This window comes from Pseudorasbora parva, chromosome 18 (genome assembly GCF_024679245.1).
Source record: "Pseudorasbora parva isolate DD20220531a chromosome 18, ASM2467924v1, whole genome shotgun sequence".
Classification (NCBI taxonomy): Eukaryota; Metazoa; Chordata; class Actinopteri; order Cypriniformes; family Gobionidae; genus Pseudorasbora; species Pseudorasbora parva.
The window spans coordinates 2,310,441-2,318,173 of NC_090189.1; the positions used below are offsets into that span (position 1 = coordinate 2,310,441).

A 7,733-nucleotide genomic window follows, 5' to 3' on the forward strand; every position below is an offset into this window, starting at 1 on the left:
CCGTCTTTGTCTTACATGACCTTTAAGTCACACGGGATTCCTTTCCTTTTTCATGACATAACAAAAAATAAGCACACATTTGCAGAGTGTGTACTTTCCATTCCAGTTTTCTCATGACTCCACAGATTAAGCAAAGCTGATATTGTAAAACAGGGTTCATCAAATGTGTTTATGCTTCATGATGTTCAAAATATTGAGAGTGTGTGTGTGTGTCCAAAGCAGATGATGAACGTACAATATAATGTCTGTATTTGGACAAAGCGCTGTGATAGTCAATCATACGTTTTATATATATATATATATATATATATATATATATATATATATATATATATATATATATATATATATATATATATATATATATATATATATATATATATAAACATTTTTAAAAATCTCTCTCAAATGTGCATAAGCCAGGGTTAAATCGTGTCTGATCAAGAGCTAATCCATTTCTTCCCACTGAAAAAAGAAAAATATTATAGGAAAAGAAGCAATACAAAATATAAAAAAAATTAATAAAATAAATCGTTATTTTGGGAATAAAAAGTTTTAATAAAAAGAAATGTGAAACCTCAATATACCAATGTACTTAATATTGATAAAATACATTTTTGTTATATCCAGTAATTCTCGAATACAGTTGTTGCAATACAAAATACACATATTATCAAACGTGAACTGTTGCATATTGGCTGTTAACATTAATAACTGTACATACTGTCACAATATGCTAGATTATTATATCCTCTTCTTTTGGACCTGCATCTGTCGAGAAATTCTGCTCAGTCTATCCATACACTTCCTTCATATCAGTGAAAAAAGTAATACTAATAAACTGGAAGGACGTGAGTTAAATGTCTATTACTATTATTATCTATCACTGGCTCAGTTTACTAATATTAACCTCAAGATTTGAGAAATGATCTGCCTCACTCAGAAATAAAGTAATCCCTTCAATAAAACATGCATTTCCAGTTAAATCAAAGCTTTACAGTTCTGTCGTACAACATTAAATACAGTATACAATCAATACAGATAAAATAGTTGATTGATGTTTGTGCTTAAGAAGATGTAAATAATGTGTATATGGTATAATAGTTATGTATTTGGTATGTCCTGTGTATTCATATAGATCTGTCTACTTGCAATAAAAAGTCACACTTGTACATATTTTCATCAGTATGAAATGTTTAAATAGTTTTAAAGAAACAGTATCATACAGTAAAAACAGTGACCAGATACTTCATAAACAAACAAAACATAAATCATTAAAGGGGACATGTTATGCGACTTTCACACGATGTAATATAAATCTCTGGTGTCCCCAGAATGTGTGTGTGAAGTTTCAGCTCAAAATACCCCCAGATCATATATCTTGTTAAATTTGCCCCTGTTTGGGTGTGAGCAAAAACATGCCATATTTGTGTGTGTCCCTTTAAATGCAAATGAGCTGCTGCTTCCCCCCCCCCCCCCCCCCTCCAGAAGAGGGTGGAGCCTTTGAGCCTCAGATACTCCACAACAAAACAAAAGTCAGAAATGACCAGTTGTGGAGAAGGGTGTGAACCCACTGGTTTCATGTTTCAGTTACATTACGATTACGATTATCTTGCCATCGATTCAGTCTAATTTGATATCATATGATAGCAGCATAAAGAAACAGAACGCTAAACGAAATTCTAGGTCTAATTCTAGTTGAAAAATAATCCTTTTGGGACCATTTGCAAACAATATTTGCATTATTTTTTGTCAAATATATTATTGGTCCCGAGAATCTTCGCATGAGTGAATAAATACATACAACCCCAAATCAGAAAAAGTTGGGACAGTATGGAATGTGCAAATAAAATAAAAAAGTAGTGATTTCTAAATTTACTTTGACTTGTCTTTCATTGCAGACAATAGGAACACAAAATATTTCATGTTTTGTCTGGTCAACTTCATGTCATTTGTAAATATGCATCCTTTCCTGTCATTCAGACCTGCAACACATTTAAAAAAAAGTTGGGACAGTAAAGCATTTACCACTTTGAAATGTTGCCATTCCTTTTCACAACACTTAAAAGACGTTTAGGGACTGAAGACACCAAGTGATGAAGTGTTTCAGGTGTAATTTTGTCCCATTCTTCCTGCAAACAAGTCTTAAGGTGGGCAACAGTACGGGGTCTTCGTTGTCGCATTTTGCGCTTCAAAATGCGCCACACATTCTCTATTGGAGACAGGTCGGGACTGCAGGCAGGCCAGTCAAGTACCCGTACACTCTTCCTCCGCAGCCAGGACTTTGTAATGTGTGCAGAATGTGGTTTTGCATTGTCTTGTTGAAATATGCATGGACGTCCCTGGAAAAGATATCTTCTTGAAGGCAGCATATTATGCTCCAAAATCTTGATGTACTTTTCAGCATTAATGGTGCCTTCACAGAAGTGCAAGTTACCTTTGCCAAGGGCACTGACACAACCCCATACCATGACAGACCCTGGCTTTTGGACTTGTTGCTGGTCACAGTCTAAATGCGTCTGGCTGATGACACCACATGTAAACTTTACTCTTCGCAACAATGCTAAATAAATAAATGTGTGAGAGTGTGTTATTATGGGCTATATGACGTTATATCCAGATATATGGTTTGCCGCTTTGTGTCTGTGGCTGCTTCTCACTCAGGGGCGTGTCTATGCCAAAAGGGCCAATCAGCAGCAGTCATGGGCGGGGCTTCCTACTCTTACACAGGAGTGGAGGAAATATGAGAGATTGATAATGATTGATGGGGATTATAACAAAAGTATTGAATGTATTTTTACCATTACAGGCTGGTTGTTTACACACACTGTGGACACACACCATATAAAAGTGAATTTTGCATAATAGGTCCCCTTTAAGCTTGTCTGAAGTCAAGTCAACTTTATTTATATCACACTTTTACAATGACAATTATTTCAAAGCAGCTTCACAGTGTATAACAGGACAATACTGCAGCAGAATTAGATTTGGCTGTACAGTCGTTCTGGAGTAAACAGTGATATTATCAGCTTATTTTAATTTATCATAGAGAGACAATGTCGGCAGATCAGTAGTAAAGTCATCAACGACTGAACATGATATCAGTTGATTATATATAGATCTGTAATATTATTATAATATCTATAATAATGCTAAAACATGAGCAATATGAAATATACACTTTTTAATCAGTGACTGGATATTAATGAATATTTTGCTGCTCAGGTTAGATGAACTGCACCTGTTTGGAGAGAAAACACACAGTAGCTGAGATGATTTTGGTATTTTAGTCTGTGATTAGTGTGTCTTACCTCATCTGAGACATCAGAACCTAGCCGTCTGGGTCTTCATGAACTAGACATTAATAACACAAGCGTCTGATTGATAAGTGGACACATTCAGACACAGAGAAGATGGACACTTAATGAAATGAGTGGAGTATTCCTGCAATACCGGACGCTGCAGATTCAGGACTGCGCTTCTATTATACTATTTTACAGCACTTACTAATCAATTTCATAATTTTACAGGAATGATTTAGTTGTTTAATTGTATTTATTTGATATATGTTGTTATAAACACACCTGTTGCTAGCACTCGTGGAGTATTTAACATAATTAGTTTCAGTATATGAGCCACTCTATTCTGGTTTTAAATTCAGTTGAGACTATTTTTTGTTTCCGAGCGTCACACCTGTGTTTTAACAACCACACTTTTTCCAGTGAAAGGGTTTAACATCTGCTCTTTTTCAGTTTGTCCTCCATTTCACTGCTTGCAGCTGCCTCCTATATCCTTCCTCACAGATAATGAGGTCTTGTGTGTGTGTGTGTGTGTGTGTGTGTGTGTGTGTGTGTGTGTGTGTGTGTGTGTGTGTGTGTGTGTGTGTGTGTGTGTGTGTGTGTGTGTGTGTGTGTGTGTGTGTGTGTGTGTGTGTGTGTGTGTAAACAAATAAACGTTGTTGTTTGTATATCTTGAGTTTGTAACAAAAATATCTTCCCCCTGGGATTATTAAAGTATTATTTTCACAACAGAGTTTTGACTTCAGTGTAATTCTAGTATCACTGTCACTTTAAATGGGAAGCTTTTTATAACTTGTATGTTATCTTGTACACCCTTCTGTCATTGTGTCCATTGTTTCCATCCGTCCGCTTCACATTTAGCAAAGTGCTGTGCACGATAAAGCAATTGCACAACAAACAAGTGTGTTAAAGGGTTACTTCAGTGATTAGCATATGGCTTTGTATCAGTACACTGTAAAAACAAATTGGTGGTTTTTGTTGATTTAACTTAAAAAAGTAAGTAACCTGGTTGCCTTAAAATTTTGAGTTTATTGAAATTTAAAATTTGAGTTGATACAATGAAGGAATTTTGTTTAATAAATAGAAACTCAAAATATTATTGTATCTGAACCACATAAAAAATTTGATAAATCATGAAAATAGCTCAATTTAGCATGTTTCACTGCGTCATCAGAAATAACACACACATTATTACCCAATATGCTTACAAAATCTTTTAATAATATTTTAATAAAGGTTGTCGAATCTCAAAAAAAAAATTCATTGTATTAACTCAAAATTGTAATTTCAATGAACTCAAAATTTTAAGGCAACCAGGAAACTTTTTTTCTTTCTAAATAATTTTTTACAGTGTAGAAACCCTGGAGTATATTCAAATGATTGTGATTCCCCTCCTCATATCCCCCTGAGACGAGAGATTTATGCATTTTATTTCTGGAAAAATTCCTCCTATGATGCAAATTGACGATATTTGCATCATAGGAGGAATGTTTGGCCAAAGGCTAAAGACTACAGCCAGCAGAGGGAGCCATTTCCTCATGTTCTGAACCCGCTCATGAGGATGGAGATCACACTCACAGCTCAGCTCAGCTACAGGCACTCATTTAAACGGAGCTATGGTGAGCAATGGAAGTCTTTTAACTTCTCAAATTAATTTCTATGAAAGTTAAGCTTCCAAAGGCATGAACTGAAACGCGCCAGACTGAACTGGCGTTGTGAATGTATGCCGCGAGTGTAGTCGTGATTACCTCAGCTGTCCTCACGAGAGCTCATCAGCTCATTTATCTCACTCCTGCAGTCAGTGCTCAGTGCTGTGAGACTCGCGCGGCGACTCACTCATTATATTGAACACACACGTTCAGTTTTTAACTGTAGTGTCTGTTCTCTAACTCAGTCACAGTAATCCAGTAGTGGTGGCTGTGGGAGTGGCCTCACAGGGCAGCAAAGCATTCTGGGAATTGTAGTCTTTCATCCCCATGAGACAAAAATACATTTTCTGTCTTTTCTCAGTCTAGAAAGGACCACATTCAAAAATAATTTCACATTTCTGCTACAATAATGACCCAGTTTAAATACAGATTCATCTTCCCAGCGCTGAAGTATTCCTTTAATAACTTTAACAAATTAAAATAATTTGACAATAAATACCAACATTCATCAGCACAATGAACTGTTTTTGCCCAGATAAATAATAACTGGAGACTGCTGACACTGAAAGCCGTGCACATTCAAGTTTAAAATGGCCACGCCCGCTCTGACATTGAAAAACAGTGGAAAGATAATAAAACCGAATAATGTCTGTGGGTCTAGTGTTTGCATCTGTTTGTCTGAAGCTGAATCAAACAAAGTTGGGCTCGCACGTCCGAATGTAAGGAAGTGTGTGTGTTGGTGGAAGTGACGTATATGCCGCAAAGCAGTTGAATTTTGTAGTTCTTTTTGTTCTCGGGTTACTACCCGAAACCCGAAGTTTAAAAGTACGATTAAAAACGATACAGACCCCATCAGGCTATGGCAGACGTGTCATTCAACCTATTGTAAGTCGATGGATCATCACAAGAGTCTTAAAAAATATATTATGAAGGTTGAAAAGTTACCTAGTGCTGTTTAAGTGGCCGTCACTGGGGTTGTCCCCTTAAGGGTACATTGTTCAGGGATAGGCAAGTTTAGTCCTAGAGATTTGATGTCCTCCAGAGTTTATCTCCAACCATTCTAAGCCCACACAGTATAAACCTCACGGCTCCCAGCATGCACTGCAGCATTAAGTATGTCACCATTGTTGAGATTCATAAGCTGATTCTTGATATGTGTGTGTGTTATGTGGGAGTGTCTAATCTGTTACGCTGCAGTTTCCCTGGTAGCTGACCTGCAATCATCCGGTTAATTAGTGGCACCTAAAGGGAGTTTTCTCTCTCTCTCTCTCTCTCTCTCTCTCTCTCTCTCTCTCTCTCTCTCTCTCTCTCTCTCTCTCTCTCTCTCTCTCTCTCTCTCTCTCTCTCTCTCTCTCTCTCTCTCTCTCTCTCTCTCTCTCTCTCTCTCTGTCTCTCTCTCTCTCTATGTGTCCTTTATGTTGCATCCCTAGTGCCAGAGTTTGTAACAGTGTGTGTTATCAATCTTAAAATCTGTGTTAAAAATCAATATTTAAAACGTCTGATCTGTGACACGCAAGTATTGTTGGCGAATATTATTTATTGATGAGTTTAGTCAAACATTATTCTTCCTGATACAGTTTGTTTTGCTTCTTTTTTGAGCAATTATGTGTTTTGGTTATGCTGACATTAAAATCTAAACCTGTTAATTCTCATAAAGAGCTTCTATAGACGTCTTTCAGGGCTGGAGCCAAACTCTGCAGGACAGCGGCTCACTGGGACTGAACTGAGGAAAACAATGATATAATTGTACCCTAAGGACCAGTCGTTATATGTTTTGATCCCCAAGGAAAAAAATTGTACCTCCACTGTACCTTTTTTTTCTGAGAGATCATTAGCATTACGGTTCTACTGCAGCTTCTGGTTTATTGCAGGAATATAGGATGAAAATATTCCAGTGTTTTATCATAAAGACTCACAGTTTGGTGCTCCGCTGTTGATGCTGCTCCGTCTGACGCGTCTCCGGATCTTTTCATGTCCTGGATCTGTTTGAGTCTCGTCTTCTTTCTCTTTATCTGCCATTCTTCTCTTTCTCTCCTGTCCTGATGTTTCGTTCTCCTGCAGATCTGCTGCCATGATTCAGTTCTTCTTTAATTCAGTTTTTGCATTATCTGTTGCAAAAAAATAATAATAAAAAATAGAGGTGCAATGTAGGAGGTAAAGAAAAAATATTGCAATACAGATTTACATCTTTTGCTTCATTGTTGAGCATTTAAACACATTTTTTTAAAGATAAAAGTAATTTTAACCTTGTGAAAGACCTCCTCTGCAGCTCTGAGATCTTAGTGCCGTCTGAGGTTGAGAGTATACGCTTGGATTCAGAGAGAGAGAGAGAGAGAGAGAGAGAGAGAGAGAGAGAGAGAGAGAGATTTGATTTTGAAAAAAACTTTATTTACAAATCACCCCAAAAAAATACTGTTTTACAAAAACAGATCTTTTTAAGATTTGCACATCACAATTTTATGGGATTCTTTGTTTTTTTTTTTTTTTGTTTTTTTTTTTTTTTACATTCCCCTTTTTCACACAAAATTAAACACAAAAAAATAATTCATCATCAACAACTGTACACAAAGCATCACAAATACACCATTTCAACTCAAAAGTAGAAAGGTCACACATAGCCTTGTAATATCTAAAATCAATCTGAATTCTTGCTTTAAGTAAAGACTTAAAAATAACAACAACCTCATCATCATTACTTCTTTGTTCAATTTTACTCTTTCTACTCATGTAGATCGCCATTTTAGCTTGCCCAAGAATAAAATTCAATAATTGAAAGATAACACGT

The 7,733-nt window shown here is 36.3% G+C and overlaps 1 long non-coding RNA gene across 1 annotated transcript; it reads right to left on the minus strand.

Moving 5' to 3' along the window:
- Nucleotides 1–2,512: 2,512 nt before the first annotated feature.
- LOC137046272 (uncharacterized) lies at nucleotides 2,513–7,269 on the minus strand. The gene is made up of 3 exons (XR_010898920.1): nucleotides 7,195–7,269; nucleotides 6,865–7,056; nucleotides 2,513–3,354 (listed from the first exon to the last, which is right to left on the minus strand). It is a non-coding gene; the product is annotated as an uncharacterized lncRNA (long non-coding RNA).
- Nucleotides 7,270–7,733: the final 464 nt, after the last annotated feature.